The sequence below is a fragment of the Ricinus communis genome, chromosome 1 (genome assembly GCF_019578655.1).
Source record: "Ricinus communis isolate WT05 ecotype wild-type chromosome 1, ASM1957865v1, whole genome shotgun sequence".
NCBI classification, from domain to species: domain Eukaryota; kingdom Viridiplantae; phylum Streptophyta; class Magnoliopsida; order Malpighiales; family Euphorbiaceae; genus Ricinus; species Ricinus communis.
The window spans coordinates 18,518,193-18,541,775 of NC_063256.1; positions in this window are offsets into that span (position 1 = coordinate 18,518,193).

Genomic DNA, 23,583 nt, shown 5'->3' on the forward strand with positions numbered 1-23,583 from the left:
CATGGCATTTGGCTTAAGTAACATATAATAAGCAGCATATTCTTAAGTATTGAATAGCTTGACTTGTTTATTTTGGCCTATTTTGCCTTGTTCATGTCCTTATATATTGAATTAAGTTGATAAGAGTATCTTGAGGTCTATTGTCTTGATTAAGCCAAATCTCACTTGGACTTTAGATCTCTAACCCAAGCTTCAACTCTTGCTTCACGAAAACTCCTAAAGCATCCTTGAACCTCTTCATGCGAGCTCTAGTCATTGGTCCATCATATTTGAGTGCCTCATGTACTATCCTAGTCGGATTAGGATTCTTAGTCGGAGTAGGACTCCTAACTGAATTAGGATTCCCATCTTCACTTGAACTCCTAATATCATTAGGACTCCTTATTGGACTAGGATTCCTAGTGGAATTAGGATTCGTTGTTAGATTATGATTTATTATGCTACATGGGTTCTCATCATAATGCCTTTTGGGGAAGGCAGAAACATGTGGTTACCTTACCATATGAAACTAATTTCAGCGAAAAGGAAATTCCCACTAAAGCCAAGCCTATCGCTCTGGGACCTAGGGATCTGGAAATTTGCAAAAAGGAGATTGCTGAGTTAGAAACTAAAGTGCTTATTAGGAAGAGCCACAGACCATGCAGTTGCCCAACATTTTATGTAGAAAATGCTGCTGAATTAGAAAGAGGGGTTCCTAGATTAGTTATCAATTATAAGCCATTAAGCAAAGTTTTAAGATGGATAAGATATCCTCTACCTTACAAAAAGGATTTGTTAGGAAGACTTTGATATGAAATTAGGATACTAGTAGATCCAAATCGATGAAAAGACCGATATAAAACAGTGTTTATAGTCCCTTTCGGGCATTATGAGTGGAATGTAATGCCATTCGAACTTAAAAATGCCCCATCAAAATTTTAGAGGATAATGAATGATATATTTAATGCTTATTCAGCATTTACTATCGTATACATTGATGATGTCTTGGTCTTTTCTAATTATGTAGACCAACATTTTAAACATCTTAAAATATTTATTAAGGTTATTGAGAGAGCTAGTTTACCAGTATCAGCAAAAAAGATAAATTTGTGCCAAGCTAAGATTAGATTTGTAGGACATCATATAGAAACCCTTTGTGCCAAACTAAGATTAAATTTATGCCAAACCCTTTCACTATTATCCCTATAGAAACGACAATACAATTTGCTGATAAATTCCTTAATGAGATAAGGGATAAAACTCAACTATAAAGGTTTTTAGGGAGTCTTAATTATGTTGTAGAAGTTTACAAAGATTTGACTAAGGATGCTAAACCTTTATTCGAAAGGCTAAAGAAGAATCCCCTGAATGGTCGGAAGCACATACTTTAGCGGTTTAAAAAATTAAATTGAAAGTTAAAGAACTTCCATGCCTAGCAATTCCCCATCCTGAAGCCTTTAAGATTGTACAAAAAGACACGTCGGAGAAGGGTTGTAAGGGTATCCTGAAGCAACCAATATAAAATAAAGAGCAATTAGTTAGATTTACCTCTAGTATTTGGACAACAGCTAGAGTAAATTACCCTACTATCAAGAAGGAAATTTTGTCAATCGTCTTGTGTATCCAGAAATTTGAATTTGACTTATTAAACTAAATATTCCTTATTAGGATACACTATAAATCTGCCAAAGACATCCTCCTAAAAGATGTAAAAAAACATAGCATTGGAACAAATTTTTGTTAAATGCCAGGCCATCTTATTTGTTTTTGATTTTGAGATAGAATTTATGGAAGTGCTAACTTTCTACCTGATTTCTTAACAAGAGAATTTCTTACAAGAAATGAGTTCAAAGGATAAAGCTCCAGCAACCCTGTCTAGGAGGTCTTATGAGACTACTATCAATAATTTCCTGCTAACTGATCATCTTCAAGAGAATGCATAAAAAATTAGCATTAAACGAGTGATAAAAAAGGAAAATTTATATCCATATATCCCTATTACTAATGAATTTTTTTGTTGGTAATTGATGCAAAACTTGAAGGTTTGCAGTCTTATAAAGCAACAGAAATATATACTAATCATTTCTCCATAACTCATAAAGCTTATGATTATTATCACCAAATTTTAGGAGAAACTAGTTATGTTATCTTTTCTCTTATAGAATGATCCGAAGGAGATCTTGCTTATAGTAAGTTTATTACCAAAAAGGTTATTACCTTGGACGAATGGGGAAAAAGGCCTTTTGCAACTGAAGAATTGAAATATTCTTCTCATATTAGGAATTTCAATTATTTTGATTATATGAAAGCTTGGTTGGGAGACTTATTATATGATAATAGGCAACCTAAATTTAGTTGGTGGGTCCAATTTAAATTAGAAGGACATAACTCCTTGCCCACTTGGTTTATGAAATGTTTTTTCAATTGGAGACTATTTTCTATTATATCCCAAAATAAAGTTAGAATTGTTTATTAAATGTTTGTTTCGGGGAACAAAACACATAGAAATCACCATCTCTCCTTTGCTCTTTTTTAGAAAATCTCATGTATTATAAAGTGGGAGTGACAGATATTTGGAAAATTAAAAACACCTAAATTTGAAGAAACTATAGAAAAGGTTCGTTGGTTAACTAGAAGGGTATTAATTAAATGGTGGGATAAATTTAATTTTTTCTCACCATCTTCTATTTTATTCTGTAAAAGGAATAATTACTTTTGGAAAGAAGAACTTATCGTAGGGCTCCTCATCATCCTAGCCTATCCTTGGACACCTAAGCACTGCAAATTTAAAAAATTTGTTTAGAGATATTTTTGATAATATTCCAAAAGATGGAATAAAGCAACAATTCATGGCAACTCTAGCAGATAAGGAGCAATCGTTTTCTTCAAAAACAAGGTTACGTAGGAGACATGACAGGCTAAAAGACAAGGACAACTCAAAGAAATTTGATAACGAAGATAACATGTCAGTGGATGCACTACCAATAATAGACTTCCAAGACCCTTACGATTATGATATTTAAAACATTATGTTAGAAAATAATTGAGGTTGCTTATGACAACAATGATGTCAAAACTAAAGGAGAAGGAAGTGGGAGAACAAGTGAAGAAAAATATTCAAAAACAATTTCTACGTTCTCTCTAAAATCTAAGTGTTATTACGTAGTGAGTGTATTTAAAATATGAGTGTTTGTGAGTTTCTAAATAAGGCTTGTAAAAGAGTGCATAGTAAGTGTGAGTGTTCTTAAGTAGTGACCAGTGAGGGTGCTTTGTTTGTGGAAGCTTATAATCAGCTATGTGTTTTCCTGCTCAGACTAGTGGTTGTGCTAAATAATAACATATTAAGTTTTCTATCTCATCTCTTATGCATTCTTCATGGTTACAGCCATAGAGAAATTTATTGAAAAGTTTGGATTAATAGAGTGGGGAGATAAAGAAAGCTTAATTCAATTAAGAGAAGAATTCATTCAATAAGTAAGATTTTTATATAACGAGCATTATAATAACCTAGAAGATTATTTAAATCTTAAAGAAATAGAGAATCAATTTTTTATTCTAGATAGTTTAATAGCTACTTTAGAAAGAATAATTCCTGAGACTCCATAACTCTTTTACACTTCTTATGTTAATCCAAAAATTCCGTGGAAACTCTTGATGATAATCATCACTCCTTTGTCCCCCACCATGTATCATAAGATTGATAACAAAAATCTTGATGTTGTCTTGCAAAATTCTCTTGATGAACATCTCTCAACAAACAACTCGCGTGTTTAACACTAAAAGAAAATCAGAATTAAAATGGCACGAAAAGAAGAAGACAAAACTAGACTTAATGAACAAGATTAAGCCAAAATACAAAAAGAAAATGTAAGAACAAGAAGCAATAGAAAATAACTAATCTTAATGAACGAACAATAAAAAGAAAAAGATTAAAATACCAAAATACTTTTTTAAGTTTAGAACTCTTATAATTGACTTAAATAAAGAACTAATAACAAGAACCAAATTAAAAGAAAGAACAAAGAAACACAAGAAATCAGAATTGACTAATGAAAATATAAAAGGATAAAACCTGATATAGAGCTAAAGATATGGAATCTCTATGAATAAGCTTGAGAACCCGTTTTGATTTGTGGATCCCCAACACATTAACATGAAAACCCCAAGAACTAAATCGATTCAACCCCTAAGAAAAGTTAGAGAACATATTTGTTAGAAAGATAATCAAGAATTAGAATTTAGAAAACTTGTTCCCAAATCCCAATTTCGAAACACTGCACAAGAAGATGATCAATCTACTTCAATGTGTCTTAAGCATGCATTTTACACAAGAAGACAAAGACAAAAGCAAAACAGCTTTTAGGTTTAATAACCAATTATTACTCAAATTCAACTTAATTAATTACATCAGAATTCGTACTAGCCTTATTTAGGCCTTAGAAAACCCTAAATCTTAACTAATAAAGATTTACATCTGATTTAGGATAAAGATAACCTTCCTAACTAAAAAAGATAACTTAAACAAAGTCCTAACTAGGATAAAATACATGTGTGGCCGCCCAACTTAAGTCAGAAAATCTTAATTTACATCATTCATAATGGGCCTCAAAACGTAAGCCAAGTTAGTTCCAAAGTCTTCATATTTTACAATTCAGCTTCTTTGGTCATTTTAAGCCTAATTAGATTTATTCAAGCCCAATAAACTGAATTAGATTAATGAGCCTCGAACTTAAATCCAATTTTTCAAGCCTTGATGTGTCCTTAGCCCAAATGTCTTGGATAAGCTTATTGACTTAGGATTCCTAGTTGAGTTAGGATTCCTAGTTGACTTAGGATTCCTTGTTGAATTAGGATTCCTAGTTGAATTAGGATTCCTTTCATTGCTTGAACTCCTAATATCATCAGGACTCCTTGCAGGATTAGGATTCCTAGTTGAGTTAGGACTCTTATTGGATTAGGATTCCTTAAGCTAGTAGGATCTGCATTATCAAGACTCCTTGTGCTAGTTTGGTTCGTATCACACTACATCATACAACACCTCATCATGATATTTACCAATAGAAAATGAAATAATAGCTTGCTTGTTTACCTTAACCTCATCATAATCATTAAGCCATTGAAGCTTGAATGGATGAGGGTAGGGTATGTTAGGCAGCCCGATCTACTAACCAAGAGAGTACTCACAACATTAGTGCAAATCCCACTATCAATAATCACACTACAGGCCTTGCCTTGGACATGACATCTTATGTGAAACAAGTTGTCCCTTTGTTGCTCATGACAATCCTCCTTCATTTGAGTATTAAGAGTATGCCTTGTGACAAGTATATCTCCTCTAATTGTCTCTTCAATAATCCCATCACTACCATATTCCAATTTGGGCATCTCATTACTACTACTCTCATTCTCGCTCTTTTCATCATATGTCACTACCTCACCATTTCTTATGGTCATAGTGGTCCTATTAGGACACTCCTTACTAATATGACCTACTACTTAACACTTCTAACACTTAATGTCTCTATTTCTACCCTTAGAAGCTTCATTTTGGCATCCCTTTTAGAAACTGAAACATCCTTCCCCTTTGCACCATCATAGGCAGCCTTGTTTCCACCCTTATAATTACCAAGGACATCTTTTTCCTAATTAGAATTACTATTGGAATAGGGTTTGAGAAACACACCTTGCTATCCCTCTTCCTTGGAGTTGCTTTTCCACCTTGATGGCAATGTGCATCATCTGTTATAACTCTGTTTATGGCTACAAATCCACTCGGTCAACTACATCTTTATTTAGACCAGCCAAGAGATGTGCCATGGTAGCCTCCATGTTCCCCTCTATGTTAGATCTAATCATTATCATCTACATCTCGCTGTAGTAATCTTCAACACTCTTATTGCCTTGTTTGAGAACTTGAAGTTTTTGAACAAGCTCCCTTTGCTAATGCTTAGGTACAAACCTTTTCCTCATAAATGATTTGAGGTCATACCAAGTATCAATAGGGTACTCCAAATTCCTTCTCCTACTAGTCACCAATTGATGTCGCAAAGCTATAGCATAATCTAAAAATTGGGTAATGGTAAGCTTTACCTTCTTATCCTCACTAAGAAGTTTAATAACGGTAAAAAGGTTCTTATCCTCATTGAAAATTAGGTAACAGTAAGCTCTTTCTCCACCTCTATTTCAATCTATTCCAACAAGAGTGGCATCATCATCCTCTTCATAGTCCATATCATACGCTTGACCAATCCCATCTAAGTTAGGTTCATAACCACCTCGGTTTATCTCTCTTTGAACTCCTCTATTACCTTCATCAACAGGTGGTGGTCTTTGCTCTAGACGTGCAAATCTTGCATTGTTGTGCAAGTTCATTCTTTCGATGGAATCATTGATCTCCATTATTTCCCTTAGTAGTCTTCTTTAAACAAAAACCCATAAAGTCTATAAAATTTACTAAAAGCACCTTTTTCACAAGCATTAAACACATTGACAAAATCAGAGTCATGCTCATAAATTTCTTTGATATGCTCAAAACTAAGGAATTTGGCATTCAAAGTAGAAAGAAGTGCATACCTTCAAAATAACGCATCCGCAACAACATTATCTTTACCGTGCTCGTATTTGATCATATATGGAAAGGACTCAATGAACTCACTCCATTTAGCATGGCATTTATTAAGCTTAATTTTCCCCTTCATATGCTTCAATGACTCATGATCCATGTGAATCACAAACTCTTTAGGCCAAAGATAGTGTTGCCATGTCTCTAAAGCTCTCACCAATGCGTACGTCTCCTTATCATAAGTTGGGTAGTTAAGGCTACCCTGTTGAGCTTTTCAGTAAAATAAGCTATAGGCCATCCTTCTTGCATAAGAACAGCTCCAAAACCAATTCTGGAAGCATCACATTCAATCTCAAAAGTCATGTCAAAATTAGGTAAAGCAAGTAAAGGTGCACTAATTAACTTAGATTTAAGCAAGTTAAAAGCCTTTTCTTGTTCCTCACCAGATTTAAATCCCATATTATTTTTAATTACTTCCGTTAAAGGTGCGGCTGTGCTAAAGAAATCATTAACAAACCTCCTATAAAAACTAGCTAAGCCATGGAACGTTCTTACATCCCTGACACTCTTAGGTTTCGGCAAGACTCTATTGTCTTAGCCTTTTCACTATCAAATTTCTACTCCTTTAGCACTCACAAAAAATCCCAAACACACAAGTTTATTAGTGCAAAAAGAACATTTAGCAAAATTAATATACAACTTATCTTTTTGTAAAACATCAAGTACCATACGTACATGTTCAACATGATCATCTAAAGACTTGCTATAAATCAAGATATCATCAAAATAGACAACCATAAATTTTCCAATAAAAGCACACAAAACATGATTCATTAATCTTATAAAAGTGCTAGGTGCATTAGTCAAGCCAAAAGGAATGACTAACCGTTCATAAAAACCATACTTTGTTTTAGATGTGGTTTTCCATTCATCACCCACCTTTATCCTAATTTGATGATAACCAGATTTCAAATCAATTTTAGAGAAGATAGTCGACCAACAGAGTTCATCTAACATATCATCCAAACGAGGAATAGGATGACCATACTTTACTGTAATCTTGTCGATAGCACGACAATCAACACACATACACCATGATCCATCCTTTTTTAGTACAAGTAAGACGGGCACCGCACATGGGTTCATACTTTCTCTAATCAACCATTTGGCCATCAAATCTTCTACTAGTCATTGCAACTAATTTGGACCTTGGCAACTTGTGACAAGACCCAACACGCGGAATCGGAATTAGAATCCAAAGAAAGCCAAATCTGATCTTTGATGACATAAATCAATTAAGATTTATTCCTAAATAACAAGATATGCGGCTGCCCCATTATTTAATATTTGAAATTGGCGCACTCTTAGGTCAAGTAACACAAGTTAGGCTCCTTCTTTTGGTATCCTCTTCAAGGAAATTCGACCTCCCATTTCCTTATGAATATTTTGGCCCAAACTAGCTTTTGTCAAGGCCTAACATGGTGGATTAGGCTATTGAATAGGCCCATTTAAGGCATCCTTCCTCCTCTTAGCCCTAGCTCTTATAATTGGACCTCTGTTGATGAATAAGGGGTCATTTAAACTTGTAATTGGACTTGGAGTAGAAATCGACCCTTGATTTAAAGTTGGATCATGAGTTGCCTTTGAGTCTTGATTCGCATTATTAAATGATGTGAATCTTGGCAACTTGTGATAAAACCCAACATGCGGAATCGAGATTAGACACCCAAGAAAGCCAAATATGATCTTTGATGATCTTGACCTAAAGATAACTTCTATCTCGAACCTTGGTATAAAAATAATGGTTGATGTCAAACTCAAGAAGGGTAGAAGGTGAGTGATAAGTAGATGTTGAATGCCATAAGAACAAGTTCTTGGTAAGTACGAAGTTCTTCCAAAGAACCAAGAAAGAATGATTCTCACAAATATATTTAACTTAAAATATTCACTAACTTGTGCCATTCGGCTACATATAATTTAAATAGACAAATAAATTACCCTAATTTCATATTTGCATAAAGAAAATAAACTAAATAGGAATTAAATAAAGTATATGCTAAATAAAATTTTTTCTAAATAAATAAAATAAGGAACTATGGTTAATTATGATATAATAAAATAAGAAGCCTAATTGATTTAGTCAATCATAGTCAATAAAGACATGGCTAAATAATCAAGATTTATTCCTAAATAATAAGATATGCAGGTGCCCCATTGTTTCCTCTTTGAAGTTGGCACATTCTTATGTCAAGCAACACACATTAGGCGCATTCTTTTGGTTTCGTCTTCAAGGAAATCCCTCCGACCCCTTTTCCTTACGAATATGTTAGCCCAAACTAGCTATTCTTAAGGCCTAACATAGTGGATTGGGCTATTGAATAGGCCCATTTAAGGCCTCATTCATCCTCTTAGCTCTAGCTCTTATAATTGGACCTCCTTTGATGAATAACATATCCTTTGAACTTGTAATTGAAGTCGGAGTAGAATTCGACCCTTGACTTGAAGTTGGATCATGACTTGTCTTTGACTCTTGATTCACATTATTAAATGATGTGAACCTTGGCAACTTGTGACAAAATCCAACACATGAAATCGAGATTAGAATCCTAGGAAAGCCAAATATGATCTTTGATGATCTTGACCCAAAGATAACCTATATCTCAAACCTTGGTATAAGAATACTGGTTAATGCCACAATCAAGAAAGGTAGAAGGTGAGTGCTAAATCAATTATGAACACCACAAAAACAAGTTGTAAGTTCGAAGTTCTTCCAATGAACAAAGCAAGAATAATTCTCACAAATATGTTTAACTCAAAATATTCATTAACTTGTGCCAATCGGCTACGTATAAATTAAATAGACAAAGACATTACCCTAATTTCCTATTTGCATAAGGAAGAAAAACTAAATAGGAATTAACTAAAGTAGAATTTGTAATTGGGCATGGAGTAGAATTTGTAATTGGGCATGGAGTAGAATTTGCCCCTTGACATGAACTTGGATCATGACTTGGCTTTGACTCTTAATTTGCATTATTAAATGATGCGAGCCTTGGCAACTTGTGATGAGACCTAACAAGCGAAATCGAGATTAGAATCCCTAGAAAGCCAAATCTGATCTTTGCTAACCTTGACCCAAGAATAACTTGTATCTCAAACCTTAATATAAGAATAATGGTTGATGCCACATTCAAGAAAGGTAGAAGGTGAATGATAAGTCGATGTTGAATTCCACAAGGACAAATTCTTGCTAAGTTTGAAGTTCTTCCAAAGAAGCAAGCAAGAACAATTCTCACAAAAATGTTTAACTCAAAATATTCATTAACTTGTGCCATTCGGCTACATATGATTTAAATAGACAAAGATATTACCCTAATTTCCTATTTGCATAAGGAAAATAAACTAAATAGGAATTAACTAAAGTATATGCTAAATAGACATTTTTCAAAATAAACAAACTAAGGAAATATGCTTAATTAGGATATAATAAAAAACCTATTCTAAAAGGAAATAATAAAATACTTCCAAAATAACAAAATAAGAAGCCTAATTGATTTAGTCAATCATAATCAACAAAGGTATGGCTAAATCAATAAAGATTTATTCGTAAATAATAAGATATGCGGCTACCCTATTGTTTCCTCTTTGATGTTCGTGCACTTTTAGGTCAAGCAACACACATTAGGTGCCTTCTTTTGGTTTCCTCTTCAAGGAAATTCATCCCCCCTTTTCCTTATGTATATTCTGGCTTAAAATAGATTTTCTAAAAGTCTAACATGGTGGCTTGGGTTATTAATTAGGTCGATTTAAGGCCTCTTTCAATCTCTTAGCCCTAGCTCTTAAAATTGGATCTCCGTTGATCAATAACGGATCCTTTGAACTTGTAATTAGACTTGGAGTAGAATTCAATGCTTGACTTAAAGTTGGATCACGACTTGACTTTTACTCTTGATTCACATTATTAAATGACCTGAGTCTTGGCAACTTGTTACAGACCCAATATGCGAAATCGGGAGTAGAATCCCATGAAAGCCAAATTTGTTCTTTGAGGAGCTTGACCCAAAGATAACTTGTATCTCGAACCATGGTATAAGAATAATGGTTGACGCCATACTTAAAATAGGTAGAAGGTGAGTGATAACTCGATGTTGAATGCCACAAGGATAAGTTCTTGGTAAGTTCGAAGTTCTTCTAAAGAACCAAGCAAGAACAATTCTCACAAAAAATGTTTAACTCAAAATATTCATTAACATGTGCCATTTGGCTACATAGGATTTAAATACACAAAGACATTACCCTAATTTCCTATTTGCATAAATAAAATAAACTAAATAGAAATTAATTAAAGTATATGCTAAATAGAAGTTTTTCTGAATAAACAAAATAAGGACCTATGCTTAATTAGGATATAATAAAAAGCCAATTCTAAAAGGAAGTAATAAAGGCCTTCCTAAATAAAAAAATAAGAAGCCTAATTGATTTAGTCAATCATAATCAATAAAGACATAACTAAATCAATCAAGATTTATTCGTAAATAATAAGATATGTGGCTGCCCCATTGTTTCCTCTTTGAAGTTTGCGCACTCTTAGGTCAAGCAACAAACATTAAGCGCCTTCTTTTGGTTTCCTCTTCAAGTAAATTCGTCTTTCCCTTTTTCCTATGAATATTTTGGCTGAGACTAGCTTTTCTTAAGGCTTAACATAGTGGATTAGGTTATTGAATAGGCCCATTTCAGGCCTCCTTAATCCTTTTAGCCCCAGCTTTTATAATTGGACCTCCTTTGATGAATAACGGATCATTTGAACTTTTAATCGGACTTGGAGTAGAGTTTGACCCTTGACTCGATGTTGGATCATGACTTAGAATTAACTCTTGATTCGAATTATTAAATGAAGTGAACCTTGGCAACTTGAGAGAAGACCCAACAAGGAGAATTGGGACTAGAATCCTAAGAAAACCAAATCCGATGTTTGATGACCTGGACCCAAAGATAACTTGTATCTCGAACCTTGGTATAACAATAATGGTTGACGCCACACTCAAGAAAGGTAGAAGGTGAGTGATAAGTCGATGTTGAATGCCACAAGAACAAATTCTTGCTAAGTTTGAAGTTCTTCCAAAGAAGCAAGCCAGAACAATTTAACTCAAAATATTCATTAACTTGTTCCATTCGGCTGTATATGATTTAAATAGACAAAGACATTACCCTAATTTCTTATTTGCATAAAGAAAATAAACTAAATAGGAATTAACTAAAGTATATGCTAAATAAACATTTTTCAAAATAAACAAACTAAGGAACTATGCTTAATTAGGATATAATAGAAAACCCTAAAAGGAAATAATAAAAGACTTACAAAATAACAAAATAAGAAGCCTAATTGATTTAGTCAATCATAATCAATAAAGATATGGCTAAATCAATCAAGATTTATTCATAACTAATAAGATATGCGGATGTCCTATTGTTTCCTCTTTGAAGTTGGCGCACTTTTAGGTCAAGCAACACACATTAGGCGCCTTCTTTTGGTTTCCTCTTTAAGAAAATTCATCCCCCCTTTTCCTTATGTATATTTTGGACCAAAATAGATTTTCTCAAAGCCTAACATGGTGGCTTTGGTTATTCAATAGGCCGATTTAAGGCCTCTTTCATCCTCTTAGCCCTAGCTCTTAAAATTGGACCTCCGTTGATGAATACCAGATCCTTTGACTTGTAATTAGACCTGGAGTAGAATTCAACACTTGACTTAAAGTTGGATCATGACTTGAATTTTACTCTTGATTCGCATTATTAAATGACGTGAGTCTCGGCAACTTGTGACAAGACCCAACACGCGGAATCGGGAGTAGAATCCTAAGAAAGCCAAATTTGTTCTTTGAGGAGATTGACCTAAAGATAACTTGTATCTCGAACCATGGTATAAGAATAATGGTGGACGCCATACTTAAAATATGTAGAAGGTGAGTGATAAGTTGATGTTGAATGCCACAAGGATAAGTTCTTGGTAAGTTCGAACTTCTTCCAAAGAACCAAGCAAGAACAATTCTCATAAAAACGTTTAACTCAAAATATTCATTAACATCTGCCATTTGGCTACATAGGATTTAAATAGACAAAGAAATTACCCTAATTTCCTATTTGCATAAAGAAAATAAACTAAATAGGAATTAATTAAAGTATATGCTAAATAGAAGTTTTTCTGAATAAACAAAATAAGGAACTAAGCTTAATTAGGATATAATAAAAAACCAATTCTAAAAGGAAGTAATAAAAGACTTCCTAAATAAAAAAATAAGAAGCCTAATTGATTTAGTCAATCATAATCAATAAAGACATAACTAAATCAATCAAGATTTATTCGTAAATAATAAGATATGTGGCTGCCCCATTGTTTCCTCTTTGAAGTTTGCGCATTCTTAGGTCAAGCAACAAACATTAGGCGCCTTCTTTTGGTTTCCTCTTCAAGTAAATTCGTCTCTCCCTTTTTCCTATGAATATTTTGGCCCAAACTAGCTTTTCTTAAGGCTTAACATAGTGGATTAGGTTATTGAATAGGCTCATTTCAGGCCTCCTTAATCCTTTTAGCCCTAGCTTTTATAATTGGACCTCCTTTGATGAATAACGGATCCTTTGAATTTTTAATCAGACTTGGAGTAGAGTTTGACCCTTGACTCGATGTTGGATCATGACTTGGCATTGACTCTTGATTCGCATTATTAAATGAAGTGAACCTTGGCAACTTGTGAGAAGACCCAACATGGAGAATTGGGACTAGAATCCCAAGAAAACCAAATCTGATGTTTGATGACCTGGACCCAAAGATAACTTGTATCTCGAACCTTGGTATAAGAATGATGGTTGACGCCATACTCAAGAAAGGTAGAAGGTGAGTGATAAGTCGATGTTGAATGCCACAAGAACAAATTCTTGCTAAGTTTGAAGTTCTTCCCAAGAAGCAAGCCAGAACAATTTAACTCAAAATATTCATTAACTTGTTCCATTCGGCTACATATGATTTAAATAGACAAAGTCATTACCCTAATTTCCTATTTGCATAAAGAAAATAAACTAAGTAGGAATTAATTAAAGTGTATGCTAAATAGAAGTTTCTCTGAATAAACAAAATAAGGAACTATGCTTAATTAGGATATAATAAAAAACTAATTCTAAATGGAAGTAATAAAAGACTTCCTAAATAGAAAAATAAGAAGCCTAATTGATTTAGTCAATCATAATCAATAAAGACATAACTAAATCAATCAAGATTTATTCGTAAATAATAAGATATGTGGCTCCCTGGTTGTTTCCTCTTTGAAGTTTGCACATTCTTAGGTCAAGCAACAAATATTAGGCGCCTTCTTTTGGTTTCGTCTTCATGTAAATTTGTCCCTCCCTTTCTCCTATGAATATTTTGGCCCAAACTAGCTTTTCTTAAGGCTTAACATAGTGGATTAGGTTATTGAATAGGCCTATTTCAGGCCTCCTGAATCCTTTTAGCCCTAGCTTTTATAATTGGACCTCCTTTGATGAATAACAGATCCTTTGAACTTTTAATTGGACTTGGAGTAGAGTTTGACCCTTGACTCGTTTCCTTATTTCTTTAATAATAGAGTTGGCTATCTTTATGGCATCGATTGTACAAGTTCATGAAGAAGGCTGGACGAGTGGAATGAGGGAAAGCAGTTCGATCGACAAAAAAGAAAAGTAGCCCCCCTAGAACCTGGCAAAGTAACTATTAATGAATTCCCGAGCAATTCTCAATCAACATATGCATTTCATCCCCGTAAAGATTATAACACGCAAAAGACTCCTTATCGCTCCGTGGGGAGTGGGATGAGTGATACATCCGGCGAGCGCCGGTGTAGAACGCAAGCAAAGGTGAGCTTTTCAAAGCGAACCAATCTTCCGTACCGATCCTTTTACTCTCTATCTATAAAAAAAAGAGCGCTAAGGAAACACCAATGGAGAGAGATAAGGTTGCAGGATCATGACATGGCATTGACTCCTGATTCGTAATATTAAATGAAGTGAACCTTGGCAACTTGTGAGAAGACCCAACATGGGGAATCGGGACTAGAATCCCAAGAAAACCAAATCTAATGTTTGATGACATGGACTCAAAGATAACTTGTATCTCGAACCTTGGTATAAGAATAATGGTTGACGCCACACTCAAGAAAGGTAGAAGGTGAGTGATATGTCGATGTTGAATGCCGCAAGGACAAATTCTTGCTAAGTTTGAAGTTCTTCCAAAGAAGCAAGCAAGAACAATTTAACTGAAAATATTCATTAACTTAATTTCCTATTTGCAAAGACATTACCTTAATTTCCTTTTTGCAAAGACATTACCTTAAATAGACAAAGACATTACCTTAATTTCCTATTTGCATAAAGAAAATAAAGTAAAAAGGAATTAACTAAAGTATATGCTAAATAGACATTTTTCAAAATAAACAAACTAAGGAACTATGCTTAATTAGGATATAATAAAAAACCTATTCTAAAACGAAATAATAAAAGACTTCCAAAATAACAAAATAAGAAGCCTAATTGATTTAGTCAATCATAATCAATAAAGATATGGCTAAATCAATCAAGATTTATTCGTATATAATAAGATATGTGGCTGCCCTATTGTTTCCTCTTTGAAGTTGGCGCACTCTTAGGTCAAGCAACACACATTAGGCGCCTTCTTTTGGTTTCCTCTTCAAGGAAATTCATGCCCCCTTTTCCTTATGTATATTTTGGCCCAAAATAGAAATTTCTCAAAGCCTAACATGGTGGATTTGGTTATTGAACAGGCCGATTTAAGGCCGTTTTCATCCTCTTAGCCCTAGCTCGTATAATTGGACCTCCGTTGATGAATAGTGGATCCCTTGAACTTCTAATTGGACTTGGAGTAGAATTCAACCCTTGACTTGAAGTTGGATCATGACTTGACTTTGACTCTTAATTAGCATTTTTGAATGATGTGAGCCTTGGCAACTTGTGACAAGACCCAACACACGGAATCAGGAGTAGAATCTAAAGAAAGCCAAATTTGTTCTTTGATGACCTGGAGCCAAAGATAACTTGTATCTCGAACCTTGGTATAAGAATAATGGTTGATGCCACACTCAAGAAAGGTAGAAGGTGAGTGATAAGTTGATGTTGAATGCCACAAGGACAAAATCTTGCTAAGTTTGAAGTTCTTCCAAAGAAGCAAGCAAGAACAATTTTTACAAAAATGTTTAACTCAAAATATTCATTAACTTGTGCCATTCGGCTACATATGATTTAAATAGACAAAGACAATACCCTAATTTCCTATTTGCATAAAGAAAATAAACTAAATAGGAATTAACTAATGTATATGCTAAATAGACGTTTTTCTAAATAAACAAAACTAAGGAACTATGCTTAATTAGAATATAATAAACAACCTATTCTAAAAGGAAATAATAAAAGGCTTCCAAAATAACAAAATAAGAAGCCTAATTGGTTTAGTCAATCGTAATAAATAAAGGCATGACTAAATCAATCAAGATTTATTCGTAAATAATAAGATATGCAGCTGCCCTATTGTTTCCTCTTTGATGTTGGCGCACTCTTAGGTCGAGCAACACACATTAGGCGCCTTCTTTTGGGTTCCTCTTTAAGGAAATTCGTCCCCTATTTTCCTTTATGAATATTTTGGCCCAAACTAGCTTCTCTCAAGGCCTAATATGGTGGATTAGGTTATTGAATAGGCCCATTTAAGGCCTCCTTCATCCTCTTAGCCCTAGCTCTTATAATTGGACCTCCTTTGATGAATAACAGATCCTTTGAACTTGTAAGTAGACTTGGAGTAGAGTTCGACCCTTGACTTGAAGGTTGATCATGACTTGCCTTTGACGCTTGATTCTGATTAGCAACTCTTTTGTCTCCTCAGGATTACTTTGATAAGCTGGTCTACTTGGAATTGAAGCGCCAGGTATAAAAACAATTTGATGCTCGATTCCCCTTATTGGTGGTAGTCCTTTACGCATCTCTTCAGGGTACAAGTCTTTGAATTCACGCAAAATAGATTGAAATACACTAGGAAAACTGATACGAGCTAAACACGACTGACAATCTACAAGCAACTCCACCTATCAAATGTAATCTAGCTATGGCAAGTATCAATATCGTACCCCACGGGAATTGAGAAGCTATTGCTACTATGCTATTCCTATTATCTAACCGATCAAAAAGTGGTGAAGATCTTTAACTAAAATGATTGAGAATGCAAATGAACACTAAATTTTAACAAAGAGAATGAAAGTTTGAAAAGATAATGGGATGAGTTAACCCAATTGGGGATCCTTTTAACTAGCCGGCTTAAAAACAATAATTCACAAATTGATTGATTAAGAATTGCGATTTGTGGATAATTTCTTAAATGAATTGGCCTCTCTCTCGAGTTAACCAATTGCTAATCCTAAAGATCTAAAGTTGGAATCTCTTCCTAACAATTGATTTTACAGCATTAATCTCTAAATTACCGCTAATAAGAATGTCTAGTTCTTATTCCAGTAAGTTATTACACTTATCTCTCAGATGCAAATCACTTAATCACACAATTAGTTGTCCAAACTCAATTAAATCTCTCAACTACAAAGAAGTTGTCAAATTGATTCAATAATGAAGAAGAAACATTAGATTTTATTATACTTGAATGAAAACTACAATCTTAAATCAACAATTCAATCAATTAAGCATAAGACAAGTTTAGCAAAGCTAAAGATCACCCCCAAATGGGTTTAATAAGATTAGTTACACATGTTCATGATTAAGCTAATACAAGAATCAAATACAAAAGTAAACAAGAATCGAAAAGAACATGTACACCCTTTTCTCAAATGGTGGAAATGTTCTCCCCTCTTGAATAACTCTGAATCCAATCTCTACAGCTTAAGATCTCCTCCTTCTTTCCTTTGAATCTTCAATCCAATCCTCAAGAACAACTATCTAGATAATGTTGAAGTGGAATTCATCTCTGTTTTCCTCTTCTTGATCGTCTGGAAAGTTGCTCTCAAAGTCAGACTTGAATACCCCAAAGTTCTCTCTCTAGAATCCCCTTTTCTCTTTGTTTTTCTTTTCTTTTAAATTAGGCATCGGGATCAACACAGCTTGGATATGGCCCGTGCTTGACTAGCACAGCCTGGATCCATGCCGTGTTGGGCTAAAATTGTACATCTGGCCTTCTTCCAGCAAAGCTTGGATTTAGGCCGTGCTGCTCAACATGGGTATGCTCATAGGCTGTGTTACTCTCGGGAACCGTGTTGCAAATTATTTCTTCTCGCCCATGGTAAGGAATTTCAGCATGCCCACTGACCCTAACCGTGCTTCTTAGCACGGGCATGTTGAACAGTCTAATGCGCCTAATTCATCTGTTTCTTCCTCATTTTTGTCCAATTTTGCTGATATACCAAGAAAAACATGTAAGACATAAAGGAAACTAAAACATAGTGATTCTAATACAAAATCACATAATTTTCCCTAGAAACAACTCAAAATCAAGCATGCAAACATGTCTAATATCAAGGATATCACAAACTAGTGTTCTCTTAGTTAGTGCTTAAATAGGCATCCTTATACAAAAATACAAGCATGGGTTGCTTGACAGAAAAGCTCTCTTCACCTCACCCTCTCTTGCATAGAAATTACCTTTTTTCTCACAACTCACAATAACACCCTTTCCTTTTGCATGCACCTCTCTTCTATTTTCTTCTTTGTCCATCACCCTCTTTCTCTCCTTTTTCCTCTCTAGGCTCACATCTCTCATGGCTTTTCATAGAGCTCTCCTTTTGTTGCGTTTTTAACTCTTTTTCCCTCTCAAGCACTTTCTCTTTCTCTTCTAAAACTTTTGGTCCTCACAAACTTGCTTATGAGATAATGGTACAAGTCTAATAGCTTTTTTCTTTATCATAAAAGAATATCGATTTGAATATCCATTATGCACAACTTGCCTATCATATTGCCATGGACATCCGAATAATATATGACAAGCATGTATAGGAATGACATCACATAACACTTCATCATGATAACGCCCAATAGAGAATGATATCAATGCTTGCCTATTAACCCTTATTTCCCCATAATCATTCAACCATAACAATCTATAGGATTTTGGATGTTTAGTAGTAGGTCAACACAACATATCAACTAAACTAGCACTAACAATATTGGTAAAACTCCCCCCATCTATAATTAAACTACATACCTTGTCTTGGACTTGGCATCTAGCATGAAAGATATTCTCTCTTTTGACTTCATTCTCTTCCTTTGCTTGCATATTAAGAGCACATCTTATGACAAACAACTCATCCGTAGGCCCAATTTGTTTATCTATGTCACTTGCATCCTCAAGCTCAGTTCTTCACCATCATCACTATCACTCTCAATATCACCATTTTGTGTAGCCACCATTACACGCTTATTTGGGCATTATGATGTAATATGTCCCTTCCTCAAACATTTAAAACACTTAATATCTCGAGATCTAGTGTTAGAAGTTTTGAATTTACCTTACGTTGTAGTGTTGCCCAAATCTTTCCCATTCTTGCTAACATGTACTTTGGGCTTGGAAAAGCTCTCGCCACTATCTTTCCAGTTCGGTTTCCATGTGGAAGCTGTATTTCCTGAATTATACCTAGTCGTTTTACTCTTCAATCACTTTTCAATCTTGATGGCTTTATATAGCATGTCCTCCATCTCAACATATTCTTGCAACTCTAATACATCAGCATTATTCTTGTTCAATCCACTCGAGAATCGTGCCATAGTTGCCTCTTTTCCTCCTTTATGTTGCCTCTTTTCATTGCAATTTCCATCTTTTGATAGTACTACTCCATTTTTAGATCCTTGTACCAATCTTTATAGTCAATTGCATACATCTCTATAGTAATGTTAGGATAAAAATCTCTTTTTCATGACGGTTTTTTCATCTCTTGCCAACTAGTAATAGGCACTTCTCCGTTTCTCCTCCTACTCAGCAAAAATTGATCCTACCAAATTATAGCATAATTTGTGAATTCAACAATTGTGAGTTTTACCTTTTTCTCTTCGGAGTAGTTATGAAAATCAAAGATGAAATCTACTTTCTTTTTTCATTCCAAGTATGCTTCAGGATCGGCTTTGCCTTGGAACTTAGGAATCTTCATCTTTATATTTTCAAAGTTGTTATCTTGCCTTCTACGCCCATGTTCATTATCAACATGGGCTCATCTTCATCATCATCATGCCATCACTAAAATCTCGAAGTTACCTCCATATACGCTCCAAATGCTCCATAACTTGTGCCACGGTTGGCTCCAGCGGATCAGCCATTACAATCTATAATAACACAAAAGGGAACAAAGAAATCTCACAAATAACACTCCATTGTGTGTTTATACTCAAAGGATATGACTTACGCTCCTATTTCACTTCAATGGGCTTTTACTCTCTAGTAAACTCACCACTCGCCTTTTACCACTCAATCTCTACTATTTGGCTCTTATAAAGGCTAAAACAATTAATAACGCTAGTCACTGACGCTCTGATACCAAATGATACCAACCTAACCTATATTAAAGGATTAAACCTGTATGCAAGTTTGATTTCATTGCCCAAGATCTATCTAGAACTAGATCAATGGAAAGCTTATACCCTTCAAGTATATTAAACTATCAAACCTAAGGTATTAGAGGTAGAAGACGCTACAATTTAGTATGGATTCTAAATTGAGAAGTCGAATTTGAACTCCACAAATAATGAATTGCTTGATAAGTTCGGATTAGCTCTAAACAAGAACTAAGAATAGAGTATAAACTCATAAAATATATTAATCATCAATCTATTACCAAACAACCAAAATTGTAACTATTCAATAATCAATAAATCATATTTAAAACACACACAAGAACGCCAAAATAAGAAGACTAAACTAAACTTAATAAACAAGAATTATCCTATACACAATGAAGGACACAAGAACAAAGGTAATAAAAGACTAACTAAGTTTAACAAGTGAAGAAAACAAAAGGGAAAAAAAATTTTGTTTCTTTTTTTTAGAGAATCGGTCGTAGAGCTGGTTGACAACAACAACTCTTTTTTCTTTTTCTTTTTTGATATTTTTCTTAGCTCTTTTTCCTTTTGTTCTTTTTTTTTCTAAAGGCACCTGACTAAAGAATTTGGAACAAGTAAAAATGTGATTAGAACAATTAATAACAAACAATCATAAAAAATCTTTAAATAAGGTAATAAGAATGAAACTGATTTTCCTTCTTTTTATTTGAACAAAATTTAGATAGAGAAGAATGACAAAAGAAGATAACAAAAAGAATATATTGATTTAGAAGCAAAAACTCAAATACCAAATGATACGAACCTAACTTATATTAAAGGATTAAACCCGTATGCAAGTTTGATTTCATTGCCCAAAATCTATTTAGAACCAGATCAATGGAAACCTTAAACCCTTTAAGTATATCAAGCTATCAAACCTAAGGTTTTAGAGGTAGAAGACGCCACAATTTATTATGAATTCTAAATTGATAAGTCGGATTTGAACGCTACAAATAATGAATTACTTGATAAATTTGAATTAGCTCTAAACAAGAACTAATAATATGGTATAAACTCACAAAATATATTAATCATCAATCAGTGAACTTGAAAATTCGTACTAGACTTTTATAGCCTTTAAAAAACCCTAATTCCAAGATATTAAGGAATTACAACTCAAATAGGATAGAGATAAACATCCTAACTAAAAGAGATAACTAAAAACAAAGTCCTAATACTCCCAAAATACTATGTAGTCGCCCATTAGGAGTAAGAAAACCTAGTTTCTTTAAGCCACACGCATAAGCCATCTTTGGTGGAGCTAGTTAGGCCCAAACTCCCTTATGTGCTCCTTTATATTCATTAAGTCCATATTAGATTTATTCAAACTCAATAAACTAAATTATATTAATGAGCCTTGAATTTGAACCCAACTCTTTAAGCCTTGACGTGTCCTTAGCCCAAACATCTTGAATAAGCCCATTGAGAGCTTCTTTTATCTTCTTAGCCTTGGACCTAGTAATTGGGCCTCCATAAATGTAAAGTGGATCTTGAATCCTAGTTGAAGTAGGATTCCTTATTGGAGTAGGACTCCTAATGCCAACAATATTCACATCAAATAGGGTATGAACTTACAAAATATATTAATCATCAATCAATGAATTTAAAAATTCATACTAAGCTTTTACAGCCTTTAGAAAACCCTAATTCTAAGCTATTAAGGAATTAAAACTCAAATAGGATGGAGATAAACATCCTAACTAAAAGAGATAACTAAAAACAAAGTCCTAATACTCCTAAGATACTATGTAGTCGCCCATTAGGAGTAAGAAATCCTAGTTTCTTTAAGCCACATGCATAGGCCATCTTTGCTGCAGCTAATTATGCCCAAACTCCCTTATGTGCTCCTTTATGCTCCTTAAGCCTATATTAGATTTTTTGAAGTCCAGTAAACTGAATTAGATTAATGAGCCTTGAATTTGAATCCAACTCTTCAAGCCTTGATGTGTCCTTAGCCCAAACATCTTGAATAAGCCCATTGAGAGCTTTTTTTATCTTCTTAGCCTCATACCTTGTAATTTGGCCTCCATGGATGTGAAGTAGATCTTGAATCCAGTTGAAGTAGGATTCCTTGTTGGAGTAGGACTCCTAGTGCCAATACGATTCATATTCATCCTCGAATCATCACCTATGTCAAAATCAAAAAGAGAAAGATCAACAACATTAAAAGTAGCACTAATTCTATAATTATTAGGCGATTCAAGTTAATAAGCATTATCATTAATCCTTTTAAGAACTTGAAAAGGACCATCTCATTATGGAAGTAACTTGGAACCCTTTTGTGAAGGAAACCTTTCCTTGCGCATGTGCACCCAAACCCAATCACCTGGTTCAAAAAAAACCTTCACACGCCCTTTGTTCGCTTGTTAAGCATAAACTTTATTCATTCTTTCTATATTTGCACGCACCTTATCATGCATACTCCTCACAAGATTCGCCTTTTTCTTTCCATCTAGATTAACACGTTCACTCAATGGTTAAGGAATCATATCTAATACAGATAAAGGAATAAAAACATAAACAACTTCAAAAGGACAGAATGGAGTAGATGAATGCACACTATGATTATATATAAACTCTATATGCGGCAAACATTCTTCCTAAGATTTTAGGTTCTTTTTAACAATAGTACGCAAGAAAGTACCTAAAGTCCTATTAACTACTTCAGTTTGACCATCAACTTATGGATGACTTGTAGTAGAAAATAATAACTTAGTACCTAACTTTCCCCACAAAGTCTTCCAAAAGTAGCTTAAGAACTTTGCATCCCTATCACTAAAAATAGTTTTAGGCATGTACCATGCGAACGCATAATTTCTTTGAAGAACAAGTTAGAAATATATGTTGCATCCTTAGTTTTATGACATGGAATGAAATGAGCCATCTTAGAGAATCTATCAAAAACATATATTGAATCATTACCACGCCTAGACCTAGGTAAACCAAGCACAAAATCCATAGGAATATCAATCAAATGTGAACTAGGGACGGGCAATGGTGTATACATGCCATAGGGTTTAAATTTAGACTTTGCTTGTTTACAAACAATGCATCTATCAAAAAATCTAGCAACATCTCGCCTTATATTAGGCTAATAGGAAACAACATGCAGAACATCTAAAGTCTTAGCAATTCCAAAGTGTCCATTAAACCACCATAATTAGCTTCCCTAACTAATACCTCACGCATAGAACATATGGGAATACATAAACGTTTTTCTTTAAAAGAAAACTATCATGTCTACAAAACTTATCAAAAGCACCTTTTTCACAAGTATTAAACACATTGTCAAAATCAGAGTCATGCTCATAAATTTATTTAATATGCTCAACACCAAGGAATTAAAAATTCAAAGCAGAAAGAAGTGCATACCTTGAAGATAACAGATGCGCAACAACATTATCTTTATCTTACTTGTATTTGATCAC